The sequence below is a fragment of the Bombus impatiens genome, unplaced genomic scaffold, assembly GCF_000188095.3.
Source record: "Bombus impatiens unplaced genomic scaffold, BIMP_2.2 scf_0517, whole genome shotgun sequence".
Classification (NCBI taxonomy): Eukaryota; Metazoa; Arthropoda; class Insecta; order Hymenoptera; family Apidae; genus Bombus; species Bombus impatiens.
In genome coordinates this window covers 1,609,109-1,628,753 of record NT_176936.1, presented here as the reverse complement: position 1 = coordinate 1,628,753, position 19,645 = coordinate 1,609,109, and the positions used below count along the sequence as shown (strand labels likewise).

General features: G+C 36.5%; 1 protein-coding gene and 1 long non-coding RNA gene across 3 annotated transcripts in view; one reads left to right on the top strand and one right to left on the bottom strand.

The window, feature by feature from the left end:
* The window catches only part of LOC117151893, a 3,086-nt gene extending 1,518 nt beyond the window's left edge, over positions 1-1,568 (top strand). Inside the window, exons 2-3 of the long non-coding RNA XR_004462050.1 lie at positions 486-682; positions 1,013-1,568. This is a non-coding gene — a long non-coding RNA (uncharacterized LOC117151893). The remainder of the gene's footprint in view (positions 1-485; positions 683-1,012) is intronic.
* LOC100744814 (lachesin-like) overlaps positions 1-19,645 on the bottom strand; it is a 267,532-nt gene that overhangs the window by 180,427 nt on the left and 67,460 nt on the right. The gene's annotated exons all lie outside the window — the stretch shown is intronic.

Below are 19,645 nucleotides of genomic sequence, written 5' to 3'. Positions count from 1 at the left end.
GATTTATAACGGGCCCTCGGGCTAGCCGAACATGTACTGCGGAGACGCATCGACATCTGGCAATCATCTTACTCGAAGAATAGGGTCTGCGTGTGGCGAGTTACGGGACAGAGACCGTTGGAATGTTTACTGTCGAGTGTTACAACTATTTCCTTTTTAAGGAGAGCTATAGAATTATTCCATGCCTTTGTTAGACAAAGCGTTCATCCCGTGACCGCGGCTACGTTCGGCGACTGACTGTTGCCTCGAAACCAAGCTCATTATCACAACTCTCGAACAATTACAATCGGATTGAATAACTACAATTGTTCAATTACAGCTATAGTAGACTCTAGGTTACGATGTTTCGGGATTATCCAAAATTCCAAAGGCTCCGGTGTTCTTTCATCTTCGACATATATATAATTTACTAATAGTTTGTATTAAATTAGCACATAATTTTTTCGAAAGTAATACATTTTCTCTATTTTCTCCCATTATTTCAGACTTTTAAAAGAATCAGTTTTTCAACCGTAATCTATTCATCTTTGTGCTTTTTACTAACCAAAGGACTCCTGATCAGATGTGATCCATGTATTCAATTACAACGACATATCAATATAAACACATGCACGTTTTAGTACATGTATTAGCGCGTGTATATTGTGATAACAATTAACAATCAACAATTCACAAATAATTGGTAAGATTATATGATACGTTATACTCATTAAAATATAATGTTACATTATCCTCGGGTATAATTATTTTAGATCAGTCTCGTTACGTATTGGCACTTTAATAATTCTACTTTGACGAGAGCTTGTTCTTATCTTCACTCGTCTTATCACTAAGCTTGTCACCTGTTATTAAACAGGTTATTTGTTATTAAACCTAACTTGTTATTAAATTTAATATTCATTGATTTCTATCAACATCGATAACTTGCAACCTCTGGCTTCTAAACTTTTGCTAACTAAATTTAGTTCAGTGGTACAAAGAGATTCCAGTATTTTCTGGTTTCCTCACACAGGCTTAGAGTCATGAATTCCTCTGTCAGCGTGCAATCGATCGCAATCTGGTCGACAGTACACACTCGTAAAAATGCGGAAACGTTAGTGGACGCTGGACAGTCTGTGCTGCAAGGTCGGCGACGACGTTTCCCACACGAAGTTCTTGAACCTGAGCGCTGCCGTAAGGAACTACTGTCACTCGTTACCCACCGACACCGAGCCTTTTCGAATCCGTCGTAAAAAGAAGGAACGAGGATGGATCACTCGTGGACCAGGGGACATTGTTACGGTGTCGAGTTTTTTTTTACAAGTTTATGGCAGAGAAAGGAGCACGGATCTCATTATCCTGATGTATCTTCGCAGACATCTGTACGTGATAAATTTCTCTCTTCCTCTCTTGCCCTTTGCCTTCCGTCTCAAACCGCCTTTTCTTTGCTTTTCTTTGCTTTTCTTTGCGTTTCTTTTTTGTTTTTCATGCTCCTTAACCAGAATCATGGCACGAGATTTTTTTGCTTAAAAAATATATGTTTGCTACGCGAAGACGTATATATGTGCTCCTCGAATAAGAGCAATTTTAAAATACGCAAGTACGATATCCCATCAACCAGTTGCGTATTACCAAAGCTGCCTCTTCATTAAATGAGATTATGGAGTTTTCTTGAAATTATTTACATCAAAATTGATATTGTGACTCAGCAGGTTTCAATCTGGGAGGCGTCAAAAATTTTTTAATAAAATATTAATTTCCATGCCACAATATCTACCAATAAATAAAACTTCAAATCGTAACGCATGTATATGTTACAGCCTTGTTATTATTCTGTTAATTGTAGTTTCCAGTCTTTTTTGTAATAAAGTTATTATTTAAAATGTATCTATATTATTATATTTATTAAAAAAGTAAGAGATAGGGAGGCGCAAAAAAATATTTTTTTTTTCGTGGAGACGTAGTAGCATAAAGATTGGAAACCGCCGGTGTAATACCTAAAATGGCGTAAACAATAATTTTAAAATCGATATTTTCCAAGAGAGCTGTCGTCGATTTCCAAATAAGATAAATCATGAAACGAAAATTCTTCGCAACATCGAGGTATTAAAGAAATTTGAATTTAATTAAGAGTTGTTAACTATGGAAATTTATTGATCGATACGTTATGTAACTTTATCAATTATCGACTTAATTCCGAGGTTCCCGTTTATGTCCAAAGTTTCTTGCAGTTTCTTTCAAACTGGATAGTTCGCGAAACAATGCGAAAAGAAACAGTAAATTTTAACCTTTTGTCGAGCTAAAAAGAAAGCCTCTGGCGATATACCATAAGTTTCTCCTCCCGTTTGAGTGTTGACCATGTACTTCTAAGCATTGTTAGTAATACCAAATTTGAAAGAAAATATTCTCGTCTTCGTTTTACGTTTCTTAGGTCGCGTCGTTCTACTTGCTTTTTCCAAAAATAACTCAACTTTCATCTTGTATTCTGCGATACAGCAAGAAAGCATAATTACGTTTATCTTAAATTATATTCCTAGTGAGCGTTCTCTAAATAAAACAAATCACAAAGAGAAGAAGTTTCATTTGAAGAAGTGACATTTTGTACATTTTACGATTTAATGCGACACGGTCTACATAATTGATTAAATAATCTTTCTAGATAATTAATGGAACGTTTGCCTTTTTATCGTTAATAAATAAATTACGATGCCTCGTAATTCTAGTTAAATTGTAATGCCTCGCAACGAACAAGAGAGACATTCAAAGAAAATGCGCTGGACTAGTCAACAACATTGTTTGATCATATATCAAATTTGTTTAACGCTAACTCCGAAAACATTGAAATTAACGGTCAGCTAATTTATTCAACGAAGTGCAAGCGTGCCACGCAAGTTTGCGGATGATAACCGACTAAGAGCGTTTCATCGTAGAAAATTTCGTTATTACATCGAAGCAATTTCAAGTCGAGTTACGAGTAATTAGTGCAATTAACTTATTACACGCGATCCTCAGCTGTGGACTAGCGTCATTACCACAAAGACACGTTGCTCTATTCCACGTGGCATTATTCATTGTCGTTCAATTACGAAGAACCGTCGTTTAATTACAACGGAACCGTTGCTATTGGCGAAATGTGTAAAACACCGTGTACGTTATATTCGCTACATTGCACAGAGTCTACGGATTGTTTTCTGCTTTGCGAACCGTTGGACGTGGTTCGAGTTAAACGATGCAAAATATTCGATTGTCAGCTGTATTTTCATTTCATTTCTTCCATTCTTTCCACTCGTGTCTCCTATCTCCCCTCTTTTTTATTCGATTTGGAATATTTAATTATTAAGTATAAATTTTGTAACGAAAGACGTGTATTGATAAAGTGTGAAACGTTATATGTAGACCGCGGACTTTCACGCACGTTCGTATTATACTTTAAAGAGTGAAAAAGGCTAGAACCCTGGTAAAAAATTATAGCACTATACTCTGGATATTTTATACATTTTTCCGCGTTCCGTGTGTTCCGTGCAATTTCACAATTCCAAATTTTCTACAAACGCATAAAAATTCGCAGTCTAGTTACGTGTTATATAAAAGCAAAGAAACATGTACGTATAGTTTCGAGAATCTAAAAGGAGACTATTTAAAAATTCATTGCACGTTTTAGGGGAGTGAGTCGCGATCTTCTTCGGAACACAGGAAGCGAGAAACTCGTTAAATAGTAATTAAAAACATAAACACGAAAAGAAGATTTAATACATATTAAGTAAGCAATTAATTCGCTCGAGAGAGTGAAGTAAATACAGAATCACGGAAAATATAGTGTTTAAAAAATGTTCATTCATTCATTTACTTTCATAAAGACTTCTTTCAAATAAAACAAGAATTATTATTCGATAAAGACTGTGCCCTACCGTTCACTTCTCTTTCTCTTTTTAAATACATTTTTTATTTACATACGAAACAGGTAGTTCAAAGGGCAGGAAATTGAAAATCGGAATAAAACTTTTCAATAGAATTTTTTCTCTCACGGTTTCTCTGTAGAAGGAACTGTATGCTCGTATAAATGGAGCTAATATAAATTAAACCATCGAACAGAGAGAGAACAGACGTCTGGCGAGTTTTTGAAATTCGTATTTTCGCGTGTTTCAAATTTTCCAAAGTTTCACGATCATATTTGACACCTTCCTTCTGCACGAATGGTATTTCTTCGCTGACGTTTTACTATCGTATCCACGAAATCTGGCTTCACGTTCGAACATTCTAGTTGACAATTAATATCCCGATTTCTTGAATTTAACTTACAAAGCTGGACGAAATCTGTAAAGGATCGTTATCCCAGGGTTACATCGATTAAAGATAAAGTTTAATTGCAGGCTTTGGAGACGCTCGAACAGTGGCCAGTAATTGCACTTGGAATGGAGGCGGCGATTACCTCCGTTCGATTATAAAGCGCTGTGAAATCCATTGTAACTCTGACGATCGTTTCGTTGTCAGCGTCCAGTTAGCGCGAAGGAAGATTGAACCAAACTGAGATTTGTAGATCCAGGCAAACGAATCTGCTCCCTGCTTCTCGGGCTCGCCTTTCTAGACGTGCTTGCTCTTGATACAATTCCTTCTTTCGTTTTCCTTAGCCTCGGGCTTTCACTAACTACGTATCCACAGCGAGTGCAGCTTTGTTTTCACTTTAGTACGAATTAATTGCACGATACTTGGATAAAAGGAATAGTTAACTCTAGGTACGGTTTTCCTTGTTTTTCTTTTTTTCCAAATATCTTCTTCTCTGCGATATGATATCACATGATTGCAAAAAATTGATACCTTGAAAATGAAACATACTGCGAGCAAACGTTTGATTGTAAAATAATGGCGCGTGCAAAAACTTTTTGTAGCCACTTTTTGTAGTTATTTTTTGCAGTCCAAGTAGAAGGATCCTCTACGAAACGATGACAGTACGAAATAATCCGAATAAATGTTTGTCGCATTGGAAAACATATTCGATTTAACAAAACTGCTTTTCATACGCTGTACCTTCCATTGAAAATGATACCTCGATGCTTCCCTTATCAGATTAATATTTCTCCTTTTCAAACGTAAATAATATTATCCTTTTGCATGCGATCGATATCACATATTTTTCAAGCATAATAAGCAGTAAACTTTACGCCGTTAATATATATATCTTTTTTACCAATTCTGTGCCGGCGATAGCTTCAACGCTGCTATAAATTCCAGCACGAGCTTGAAACCTGTCGATGAAATAGATATGACTCCTGGGCGTTCTCTTGAATTTTGCATACCCGGCTACGAAACTTTGCTGCAGCCGCGCGTAAATATGCATGGTTTCGTCGAGAATCTAATTAATTGAAAAAAAACGTTAGCTACTGCTGTCTACTCGTGTTTCGCTAATACACAGCCCGTTATAAATTAATTATCATTTCTTCCAGCACAAGAATAATTTCCATAATTTAAGAAAGATGAATAATTTAGCATATTGACGTACATAAATTCTGCAGTTCTTTCAAACTTCGTGACACTGTAGAATTTAGATAGACGGAAGAAAGTAAGAAGGAAAATATTAAACAAATCCTCGGCATTCTCTTTCATAAACGCGACGTTAAAAAATGGAATCCAATAACGTGTAGATGGACTGGAAAAGATCACGGATGAGTTATTACGTTAACGGAATGTTGATCCTCGATCGGTTAATATCCATTTATGCCTTTTTCTCTCTCTCAGTTAGAGTTAAAAAAAGATTAAACAGAAAGTTGCGAGTCTAGTCTGTATATCTTGTGAGTTACTCGACGTTACAAAAATTCCTTCTGTTAGATATTTCAATCACACACAGCCAAGAGTAGAAAAGTTTTGCCATTATTGTATCGACGAAATAAATTCGATGGCTGAACGGAACACAGGTAATTTAGCAAGTTCTCATGATTGGCAGCCGAAGCCCACGGTGTAGGGACATTATTGGGGAGTGGTGGTCGAAGTAAATAATCCTCCAACTTTTGCTTCTTGGGAAGGGAAAAGCTTTTCTCCTTCTCAAGTGGCGTTTAATTAATGACAGGGAACCATCTTGATGGGAAAAATCTCGATGAAGCGGAAGACCAGGCGATGAAATTCGGCTTTAGCGTAACCTTGTTAAATAGGAATTCAATTTCAATGACTTTCAATATTGGAAGATTATAAAATTTGTAATCGTTAGTAACAGATCGATTTCACCTTATAACACTTCGCTAAAAACAGAAATACGTAAATTGCGATGAAGAAAAAATTGTTGACTCAATCTATTTCGATTGAAGTTTTTATATTTTTAATGGTGTGCAACGTATGAACTTTTTTTTCAATTGCAGCACCAGATAAAATTATTTGTGCAAAAATCATTTCAATTTGATGTACAACGCTTCCTGGTGCAACAAATTCTCTGTGTAAATTACGAATTGAATTCGAGGCAAACAAGTATTTATCTCTAGAAACACAATTTGAGCGGTGGATTCGTATTTAATTTCTCCGATTTTGTTGTTCTTTTGAATATTCTCAATCGATAGCAATAACGGCCACGGGATATGACTCTTTCTGTAAGCATACAGCCATTTATCCATGCAAATGAATCCATTGGAAAACTAAATAAATATTTTTCTCAAGTTGAGCGAAAAATCATGTACCGTTATATCGATTTGCTGGCTGTTTCGATTTTCGCGACGAGTTGACGATTCGGTGAACAGAATATATTAGAAAATCTACTATTACTATAGTAGGGATGATTTTAACAAAATATATAAATAGCTGTATTTAACAATGAAATATAAATAAAGCAATCAATGCTGATATGTTACTACGGGACAGGAAACTCAAAATTCGCGATTTTCGCGACGAGTTGACGATTCGGTGAACAGAATAGTTTAGAAAATCTATTATAGTATAGAGATTATTTAAAAAAATATATAAATAGCTGTATTTAACAATAAAATAGAAATAAAACAATCAATGGTGACATTTTACTACGGGACATGAAAATCAAAATACTCGCGATTTGAAATTTTTGTAGGCGTTTAAAAAGTAAAGGAATAACAAACGAGAATGAGTAATACAAAACGTACATTTAGGCGTATTTAGAGCTATAACGCTTTTCATTGCAAGAAATTTCGTAACGATAGTCGCGCTATGAGAATCGCTACTTGTCCGTTGTTGAATGCACGGTATTATAACGTCACGTTTAACAAAGAGCCGCGTCCAAGCAAATAAGATTACACGAAATAAGATCTTTGCATAAGTAAACTTCAGACCTCAATTAGTTATAACAATCACCGCTAAATGGTATAAATAATTTTGAAAAATATCTAGGCATATATATACATGTCTATATACACATCCATTAGACATAACTGCTATTTTATATTTCTCGGAAATGCTGGAAATATAGTCAACAGGTCGTAGAAAACGGCAGTGAAGAGCGGGAAAGTGTTGAATTTCGAAATCGAGAGGCAAACTGGAAACTCGGTTACAAGGACAATTCAGCCAGTTGCTTCGTGGAAGCGGCACAATTTCAAAGAATTTCGCTGAGCAGAATCGCGCCAAAAGGAGGAATTCTTAGCGAAAAGGCGGCGGTGAAGGAATCGGAGATTAGAAGTTGCCCGTTCACGTCTCTTCGTTAACCCGGATATCCGCTGGATATCCCTTTCTACCACCTGCGATAATTAGTCCGAACAGAGACGTTTTTCCGTCCGAAAGACGACGTGACTACATTGTTTGCACCAGGGGCTGCTTTAAGACATCCGGTGCAACCGCCGGCAAGAGATTGCTCGTCTGGAGCGCGTACAAGTCGTCCGTTAAACTGCAAAACTTCTGAATATGCTAATTTCACGGCTAATTCTAATGTTTCCGGGAAACGAGGCCACGGATGAAGAAGTGGCTGGCGCAGGAGGCGAGACGGGAGGGATGAAGCGAAGTCAAGACCCAGAGGTTGCGCTGCATGGCCAGCTAATTACCTTTCGTTCGAGTGTGTAACGAAGTATTAAAGAACGAGCGAGCAAATGATCGCTAAATTCTCGAGAAACGCTTAACGATCCCTTTTCTATGCCTCAGGGATAGATGATTGCTTCTGCGTACCTAAACAGACTGAAAGCTTCGCTCCCTTTCTTCCAAGAGGTTTTCATTCCGGTTCAAAGGACCAGGAAGGAAGGGAGAAGTTTCAGAAGGCCAGATGTTCCGGTATTGGTTGATTTATTGAAAGGGAAGCTGCTGGGCCAGGTTTGATTTCAATCCCGCAATCTGACGCTGCCGATTGACTACCATAAAAGAAGATAATACCAGATCTCGTGGAAAATTCTGCTCCGTTTCTTACATAGCTGATTTTGCGATACCGTGCCACGTGTATCATTGATTTTGATTAATAAAATCCGCGCACTCATTGATATTTGACTACATTTGTTTAATTTTGTGCTGTTCGATGAATTTGTATCAAGCGCAACTGTGTAGCAATGGACGAAGACGAACGCGAATAAAAAAGCACAAAGAATATCAAAATCTTTGTAAAAATATCAATTTGCATAAATATAATTCAGTAAAAATGCTGATAAAAAAGTATTTAGGCATTTTAAACAAATATTGGAATTTGCAAAATACGATAAATCCTTATATGATTAAATTATTTCGTTCAAAAAAACATACGAAAAGCGCAACTTTACGCGGGAACTAGTCAAATTTCATAGAAAATTGAGAAGTAGTACGCTTTGAATTCCACAAATATCATTGAAAATCACGTAAGTTCCAGTTCGATTCATTCGTGGCTGCAACACGTTTCTACTTTCAATAAAATATTTAATCCAGGATTTGCTAGACTTTTGATTAAAGAGGATTTTATGGCAGATGGTTGGACCAACATTAATTCTATGCCTGTTAGACTAATTGCGAAATTTTCAGTCATACGCTTTACGTATACGCTTTAAAAGTATTACTTGCTTGTTTTTTATAAGATTCTACATAATACTTATACAAACATATATCAGATCATTCCTTGTCATTTTTTCTCAAGTCAGGTGTAAAGAACTTAATTTAACTTTCGTACTAATTAATTAAAGTTTCATGAAGAAGATTACGTAAACGAAAAGTTTCGGGTGTTATAAATTGTTTTGTTATGGACCAAGGAGTAGTGGGAAAATTTTATAGCTGAGTTATAGGTTTATCTCTTTGAAGTGTTTCAGAAAATAGCATTAAAATCGAAAATAGAAAAGACACGTGTTGCTTAAAAACAATTCGTTAGAACAAAACGTTTCACTTGCTGAATGCAAAATTATTCTCGTATTATCACCGATGTAAATTTACAAAGGGAACATACCCGAAGGTCTTGTTTTAATTGTCGTGTATTTTATGAAAATTATCATACACGTTTAATCAAAGTAATTTCAACACGACATTCTGTGAATGCACTTTTCCGATAACTACTATCGTTACTCAGGTTTATAAGAATCATAAGAATCAGTGCTATAGAATAATTCATTCTGAATAATCCATGATTGACAGTATCGTTTAGTTTCCAATTTTAGACTGATGAAAATGGGCTAGGTTGAACGTGTCAATCACCGTGTTGCCAATAGTATATTCACTGTTAGCAGTGTCAGATACTGTGTGTTGTACCATTGATCTAACTACAGTAGGATGATACCAGATAAGCAGAATTCACCTCTGTATTCGTCTCTCTATATCTTGTCAAATCCTTTTAGCGGACTATACATCGCGTATCTCGAAGTGGTCAGCTTGCGACCTAATGCACGCGACGAAAACACAATATGGTTTCATTGATACATGCCTGTAGAAATATATCGATCGATATCGCCGACAAACGTATCATAAAGCACTTCCTGAATCATCGTGTTTCTCGCGTTTCCGTGATTGCTTCGGGTATACAGCTGTGCTCGTTTTATGTGATAATCGCGTGACATGGTGCATTATCAATTTTACAATGAATCGCGCGGATAGCGTAGAGCGAACGAAAAGAAAGCGATAAAATCGAATGAGAAAAAGGCAGATTCTTTGAATTGATGTTGTTAATGCAATTTTATTATTAACAGTATTTATTGTTAATCGCTATACTATTAATTCAAGTAATTAACAATTATATTAATTTAAGCATTACTATTAACGTTTTTTAAATATTTCAAGGTGTTTGATTTATTTATAATATCTTTTGCATTGAAATTTCTTTTCCTCCTCTTATCAAATATTAAATGCGATAATATTTCTTATATATTTTATCAGTTACGATACTGTTAAAATGTGCACAGTCTGTTCAACGTACTTTTAGACATCTCAGAACGTCGTCTTTTCAATATAACTTTCATTTACTTACGAACTGCTTACGGGGATTATGGTGGTACACTATCAAATAAAATCTTAAGCTTTAAAAGATTCGAAGAACTTTCTACTCGCAGACAAAGAAATTTTAATATTCATCATATTTCAATATTTTCATATTTATGTTGATGTGACTTGCGTTTTATTAATAGGTCAACATTAAATTTTCAGATCTGGTTCGCATTAATATTAAATGCATTTAGTTTGAAATATCATGATTTACTCTTACGCGTATTATCTGAGTTTAGTATTCAATTTTATAATATAGAAAAAGACTTACATTTCTATTATATGTCATAATATGATTTTCATAATAAAGAAGTTTCCTATTACGAATGGAAATTAATCAACGAAGATGTTGAGCTTTGCTATGATACGTTATAGTAATAGCAGTCTGAGTTGGATTTCAAAATTTTCTTCACGATCTATCTCGTCCATTTCTGGAATTATCCTGCACTGTCTTTTTTATCTTAAGCATAAGAACTTGAGTTACAATATATTTCACAGATGAACCATTTTTTCATCAATTCACAATTTAATGCTTTATTAATTCTTCTACTTGTGCTTCGATCCATCGTCGTAGATCTACAATCGTCGTCGAACAGAGCGTTTAAACAGCAGCTTCGTGGTCTCGCTACAGGTAAACGCACGGTTCCGTACTGCTTATCCTTCCTCGTGTGTCCTGCGATAGCTTCGTCGTGGTTTCGTAGTATACTAATCGGTATCCCTCCGCTGTTCGTGCGAGGAGAATGCACAGTGATCGATTGCACGATGATCTCTCCGCGTCTCTTGCAGATAGACTCAATTCATTAATTGACCAAGCCAAACGATTCTCCATCAAGGTTTTACTTCTTTTTAAGAATATTCTCGAAAATATAAATTTACATGAAAATCCGCAGTCTGGTTACCAGTCTCTCGACCAGACACTCGAGCGACAACGAAAGTTACACGCGTCCCAGAACACAACAATCAATCGTGATTAACACCAGTGAGGTGACTTCGACACATCGAGGCTCCCTCCTATCTACCTGGTCGCGTTTCTCGAGAACGAGCAAGAGAACGATGTGTCACGGTGTTAGCCGCGTGAAACGAGAGAGAGAAATGGAGAGACCAGTCGGTATACGCGACAATACGCGACACTGTAGGCTCGATCGCGAGGCAGAATCGATACTCATGCCATCGTCTAACGATCTCGTGTGCATTGCTGCCGAGTTCAATCAAGCCATACGACTCGAAAGCCAACCAACCGGCTCAATAATTTGCGGATATATAGCCCCCTCCGTCTCTTTCTCTCTCTCTCTCTCTCTCCTTCCGCGTCTCATCTCCATGATACTCGACGAGCTATCGGCGCATTCAGGCCGCAATGATATACGAGCTGCTACGAAGATCGTCGCTCCGCCAAGTACTACATCGGTTCAGCTATAAATATAGGAAACGCGATCCGCTAATTAGCTCCATCGAGAGAAGAAGTTTTCGACGAAGAAATTCGATGACGCGAACTTTCGTTAGAATGCTTTTCGATCGCGTTCAAAGTGCTCCTTTTTATCAGACGCTTTATTTTCTAAGTTTCCTCTTTCTGCTATATTTTGCTGAGCGGCAGCGAACTTGCAGCTTTAACGTTTCACATGGAAAAGAAGGCAAGATTTCAACCCCAGGGAAGATTTAGCTATTGAGCCCATATGTCGTAAGGATACACTGGAAGATATAAATTGTTGAGATTCGTCGTTCTTACGACAACGCACGGGTAAATATGTATTTCCTGTTCTGAAGTCTACGATAGGAGAAATAACTACAATAGCTACAAAAAGTATCCACGCGTTGTTGTATTTATTATAGCGTTTACATATTAATTAGATGCAAGTTTATATCGATATTAAAATGCAGAAAAATTGGAAAATCGTGCAGAGTTAATAAGTACGATTTTTAATTACACGATCATTTTTATGAAATAAAAAACCACAAACCTAGAAACTGAAATATATTGTTTTGTATAGATTTCCTGCATTTATTGATCATCTTCAAATCCAATCGATAAGAAGCTATTTCCTTTAGAGGAATCAGCTGTATTTCATTAAGTTAACATACAGTACATCGAGAACATCGTCGCGTCACGCTATCGCTGCGGTATTACGAAGGATAATGCTTCATAATTTATTCAACGTCTTCGGGATGTCGTGCAATTCTGTAGAGAACGGACGTATTTAACAGCCGAACACATCGCTCTGTTTCCAGCCTGTGTTTCTACGTGTGCGTGATACCTTTGCTGGTAGTTCCAACCTTGCAACGGTTGAGACTTTCGAAGTTTACTTGTCGAAGGTGCAAAGTTACGAGACGCCGTGTTTGATGTTGGTTTCTTTGAACGTGTTTAGATGCTTCGGTAGAAATTGATCTTGATTTTCTGTACCGTAAGAAAAGTTAAGTAGATAAATAAATTTAGTACACGTTTTCATTCATCTATTTAGTTTTCCACAAACTACCAATCATTCGAAATTTCAATAACGGCTTTTCAGTTTTTCCGTGCATACAAAATGCGTTCTCCTTTTATACGTAAAAATCCAAGTCCGACAATGAAAATTGAGCAATCCTGTATACAATGGCGGGCAAAAGAAAATTTGAAAGATAAGTGATACAAAAAAAGATGAAATTGTAAAATGTATTTATATAAAATGTAATTGTAAATTGTAAATTAGATAACTATTACCAGGATAAAAAATGTCTAGGTAAAATCAAAAATTACTCGCATACAAAAATTTCAACTAAAAATTTTCTTTTGTCCGCTATCGTGGAGAAATTGCTCGAATTCCAACGAAATCGAACCAAAAGCAATTCGAACTAGAGCTTAAAAGCAATTTATATGACTAAAAAATTTAATTTTTAAAAAGATCGCCATTTCGTCATTGTAGAGAATCCTCGTGCAACATTTTGTAAGGGTATCTCGGAAAGAACACGTTTCTGAAGAACTGCGGTTTTGACCTTATCTGATATGAGCCCACATTGCTTTTTAAACGAGTCACTTCCACTTCTCCTTTGTTAGAGGATGTTACATAAGCTTTACCTTCTTTTGATGCATTTATAAAGTACCAAGAAAAGTGCTTGGATAACCTTTAGTTTAAAGAATGTCTCCTCGCAGTTGTTCGATATCATTATGTCTTCATAGAACTTCACTTTCAAAGACATCTGTAGACGTTACATCTACTGGCTGACTAGTCACTGTCCGACACTACTTTGGTACTACTGACGTAGTATTAAATTATAACGAGAATCGTAAAATAACGCGCTTTTTCGATAGAAAATATGTAACAAGGTATTTACTGATAATATGCAACAATTATCTCATTAACAAGTTCCACGTTAAATACCTTTAATGGATGAATATGGGAACATACGAAGTAAGATTCCTATGAATTGACACGTCTGTGGGCAAGATGACTATCGTTGTCTTGAGCATTTCAGATTACAACTTTCAAGTTTATTCTTCAATTTTGATAATATTTTTCCTTCGAGTAAAGATTTGGTTAAAGTTAGGTATAAATCAATTTATTGCTGTGTATATTATCCGACCACAAATTTATAGTACATTACAAACAATGATTTGATAATGATTGGTTTTTCGTTATCTTTTTTATTGTTTTACTCAAATTAAGGGGAAAGTGGGGCTGCCATCTTATTGCAATAGTACCTGTACAATAAAAGAAAGTCGCAGTTGGTCGCAATTTTCACTTTGAAATTCATCGTAAATTAAATCCATGGCATCGGTGTTTCACGATGCGTTGTAGAGCCTCAAAGGATACACATAATGTTAGAAACGCGAGAGCTCGAAACTGAAAATTGACACTGTCCGAGCATGGAATTCGTACAATCTTTTTAAATGATCGCAGCACTGTCGGGCAATCACGACGAGTGCCGAGTCCCAGAAAGACGATAGTCCTGTTCTTTGAAAGGCTACGTTGCCTGGAAAGAGGAGGAAATTCGAAATGCATTAAACTCCCGAACGAGGCGTGCAACGAGAGCGATGTAAGGTCGCTTCAAAGGTGACCACGCAAAAGGGGAATAAAAGGAAGAATTTCCCAGCTGAATCGTGACGTCTTAAGCACATCCTTCTTTCTGTAACAGTTGCGGACCTAGACGTATGTGGCGAGGCGGACACATTCATGTAAATTGTTTTCTGATCGATCGCACGAATTCTATTCGGTTTCTTGCGCTTCAAGTATCCCGCAGGAAGAGAATAATCTCACCAGCTTTTGTTCCATTCGCGACCAACTGAACTGTGTTCACTCTAAACGTTGGATTATTTCTGCGAAAACATTGTTTGCGAGAATCTTACGACCAGAGTACCGTGGACGATCCCCTTTAAATGAGTTTTCAATATATTTAGTATTTAATGAAAAGTAGATTAGGCAACTATCTTATTTATTGGTATTTGTGTGAGCAGAATTTTAGGAAAGAGAATTTATATTATAAATTATTATGTTATAATAAAGTTATCATTAATTTATAACTTTTTCACACGAAATCTAAATTTTCTAACAATAAATTTTCTAATCTTTCGATTCATTAACATTCATTAACAAGAAAGACAGATTTCTATGGAAACATAGAATTATAAACATAGGAATTACGTATCGTTTACAGCGCAATATATCTTCGCTATTATTGTTCCGTTCGACGAACAAATGAATGGCGGAATGTTCTGCTTGTCTGGCATATTTCATTTACAGTAGTAACAGTTAGTGATGTCTCCCAGGGTACTACAGAATGGCACGCTACTTGTCACGATAACATCTATCATCCCGAACGTTTTTGGAGTTAATGGGCGTTAGACAATTCTCCTTCGTTTGGAATTAGTTTGATGATGGAAACACGCAAAATGGATATTTCAATGGATATAGATATTTACAGAAGATAAGGCGATAATAAGAGATTCGTTTAATTTGCAATATTTATCGTCGCTATTTTTGAAGCGTTATAATTATACGAACGATTTAATTGCACAGTTATCGCACCAATATTACATGAAATAAATTATTTAAGCTTTTGGAAATACTTCGATACGGCAATAAGGCTCTTTGATGTTTTAGAACTTATTTATTGTGACATGTGTAACATGATCCCACCTCAAGGGGCTACTGCTGCATTTCCCTTATCCCTCTGCGATGTCAAACAAGAATTTCCTCGTTATCTCCGATATTTCCCAAGAAAATGATTCACGAGGCTTATTTCTAACGCTTTACACAAAATTCGCTATCTACATATTATCCATCGCTGCATAGTTATTATTTAACGGTAATATAACGTTCTGTAACCAACGTTGATAACTATCACGTTCCATGATCAACGGCGATAATTATCTGAGGTTTAACGAATCTTATCGTTAGTCGAGTTAGGCGAGAATTTTTCTGAAATTGAAATATTCATTACCGAATTTCCTACAATCAGTAATGAATATTTTAGTCAGTATCCGTGGCTTCATTTTTTAGTAATTTTCTCTGGTCCCGTTTAAAATATTCTTGACAAAAAATAATCGCGGTTTTCGGATATATCCGAGCGTGAACTCATCGGCACACGCGAGACTATTATAGATGATGGCTGCAGGATATTTCACGCTGATCTTATGGCGACTGGGCTCCATTAATGATACCATTTATTATAGATACGTATAGCTTTTACCCTTTGATCTTCTTGCGTTATCGCCCCGAGATCGGCGTACTAAATCGTCGAATGCAGTCGAAATTCTATGGCAACAGAATTATCAAGCGCACCATTAACTCTGAATAGCGACTTTCATTAACGAGCCAGCTTTCGATTTCGTAGCCATTTTATTTCTTCGGTTGCGTTCACAAAAATATGAATTTACACGTACGTCCACGATTTAATTATATTGGATATTATATTTTTCATAGACGATAGCCTGAAACTTGAAGCAAAATTTATTCTCGCGAGAATAATGACTTGGCGGACGTTTCCTTGAAAACCATGAGTCGCACAAAAGACATTGAGTTAAATCATGGTATTAGCCAACTCTTAATGGCCCAGTTGAATGGAAGGGTACCAAACTTCGATGAAGAACAGTCGTGAAAGCAGGAGCAAAATCTATTCAACTGATGTGAGTGACTCGTCGAAAACAACTACCACCTTGGTCGAACGAAAATCAAGCATTCAGACGTCGCTGCAATTTCCACGCTTATCGGGCATACAAATTAACGCCGATAGCACGATAAAACGCTTGCCGTGCCAGAATTATCGTGTCCGGTTTTATCGAATGGCTCGTGAAAGTGATGTCGAATGAATGACATGCATCACAGCTCGCTATGAACATTAACGCAAACTGGAAGTTACAAGCTCATGATGCTCGATCGCTTGAATAGAAACAGTTCATAACTATTCAATACGATTCAGTGAACAGTGTGTTTTAACTGTGCCGTGTCCCCCGGGTACATTTCGATCGGGGCTGAATCATTCAAAAGTTTCTCAAATTCCAGGGAAACATGAAATAATTGTTACGAAGTTCTCGTGTCAATTATAGGCTGGAGATGTTCTTAAGACACTAAAATTATTTGTCTGAGTTAAAGCTACGATTTAATATATTATATACTAATTAGTAATAATAATAATAATTACCAACGATACTAACTATTTTGTAAATTTGCTTGCAAGTTGAAATACTTTCGTCAGCCATTGTACTCGTATGTTTTATCAGTTCGACTTGAAAAGCTAAAGATATACGAAAAACCTGAAATGAACTCGTCTGTGTTAGCTCCTCTGCGGAAATTTAGATCGACCGAGACATTCTTACTCGACTCATCCAGCGTTTACAAGCCTAAAAATTGCAGAACTGGATATTTTTTTCAACGTGGCACGAATGTAAGTCGTATGGTCACTGTTCGTGAAAAGAATACGGGGCCAATTGTCCACGGAAGCGTTCACGGAAATAGGGATAGGAAGCAAAGGATGAAAGGGAATAGAAAGAAGTCAGTCGCTCGAAAAGTTACAAAAGGAACGTACAAGTTCTAGTTCCTTTTTTTTCAGTCGGAAAAGTGGAGAGAATCCAAAGTCACAGAATACGTGAAGTTATCAACCACGACAACTGCAGCTGACCTTCCCCTATGTGCGTCCAAATACTCTTGCTGTAGTATACTTCAGTGAATCGTATCGAATCAAGTATCTTTCCATATCGTCGAATAATACGTACGAAATCTATCGATGCCTTTTAAACGCGCGCCGATTGTTGTTGAACAATACAATATGTAAACTGAATGGGAGGATTTGGAATCGGAGATGTACGGTATCTCACAAAGTCTATCCACTTAAAATATTAGAGAAAATAATAGAAACGTTAATAAAAATTATCTCGTTACAGCGATATTGAAATTTCGAAATACTTCGTGCAACACAGCGAACATATAAAGTAAAAGTGACGTATGGTAAATATTTAAATACTTTCGAAACACAGCGTACAACTGTCTGATTGTCGATCTTGGTAGTAAAACTGTCTGTCTGTTTTTGTTATCAATAATCCAACATTCTGCGTATCGATACACATTTTTCAAACGTTGAAACCGATCGTCAGCTTTTGCTTTTCACCGATGTTTTATCAGCTTCACATCTGGGCCATTTGCGAGGGATTTCTTCCCAACGATCATCGCGTACCTGTATTTCTCGTTAACAAAAAGTCATAGTTCAACTTTTTTTGAGATTCATGACACTGCAAAAGAGAAGAAAAAAAGGAATAGAGTGAGGAGAAAAAACGGGAGAAAAGAGGTAAAAAAGGAGAGGGGTCGTCGAGTGGATCTGCCGAACGTGATACAGAACTGAATGCTGCTCGCTCGTTTTATCTCAAAACTCGTTTCGTTATTATCGGCACCAGTTTTTCAAGTCGGTCGAAGCGCGGTTTGACGCGTACATATCGGCAGGAAAAAATCCGGAGAACCTTCTATCTTCGTAGCGGTATTTCAAGTATATTGCCTGATATGTGTAAGTTGGCAGGAAAAGTGAGAGAAAATGATACAATTGATTTTTCACGTTGAATTTCGCGTTCGCTGAAACGTGGATTTAAATGAAACGTTATTTGTCTTCCTGCAACACAAAATGAGAAGGTAAACTAATATGATAATGTAAATAATACTTGTATAATAATACACACGATTACCATTATTATTAATAAGGAACATGTTAAATACAAAACAACGAGATGCGTCAAATTATCGCTCGTAAATTATTTGCGTAGAAAAACCAATTAAAATACGAATGGCTGGCTACGTCAGTTCAATATATGTCTATATGCTTCCAATTTTCATCGGCCACCGAAACACGACATCAGAATTGCATTAAAACGGGGGTAGTCATCGGCTTCAATTAAAAACCAATTGCTCGGTGTCACGCGGTGCGGTAATTACGCAAATTAATAATTAGATACCAACATCCCGATCGTTCGAACAGATGTGCGTGCACGTCGATCTCGCTCGAAGAAACCCTGAAGTGTCAAGAGCAAAAACGGGCGTAATTGACTCGTCTACATAACGAGAACCTCGCTTCAGGAAGGGGAAGTTTCTCTGTCGATTGCGTAGAGCGCGCGATACTTTCACCCACGCGTTACGACAAGTTCGTGAACACGGAGAGACTAACGATACGAGTAGAAATTTGGAAAAATTATGTCGCTCATTTTCCGCTGCGATTATATATTTATGAAAGAGTATTATGTCCTCTTGCTTATTACGTTTGACGTGGCAGTGTCTAATTAACTGCGCTCAGCTTTTTTACATGTTACAATTCGCAAGCTTGTTTCTGAGAAATACGTGAAATTCCTGTAACGCCATCCTGAAACAACATTCGTGGATGAGCATAGGGTGTAGATGGAAACATCGCAGTCCAGCAGAATATTTCAGAGTAAGCAAACGTGAGAATCACAAACTCGGTCTGCAAGAAGAAACTTTGGAAAATGGAATTTTTTGCTTATGAGCTATTTAAATAGTATATGTATTTGCGCCTTAATAATGAGCTTATTAATACTTATATGATATTTAACGAAGACATAATGTGCATTCTTTCAGGTAGAATTAAAAGATTGAAATATCCTGAATACCGTTACGTTATAAAATAATTCACTTATACCGTTTATAACTCAAATGTTATTTCATTTAATATCGTCAATTAAGGCAGAAAGGTACTCAAAGATGATTTATTTGATTTCGATGCAAAATGAAGTTAAATACCTACATTCTCTATGTTGAATTTCATCAAGATAATTCTCGATGAAATTCGATCATTCAGATCTGAGAGTCATTATTTCAAATTATTAGTTTTTATCTTTCCTTCAAATAAG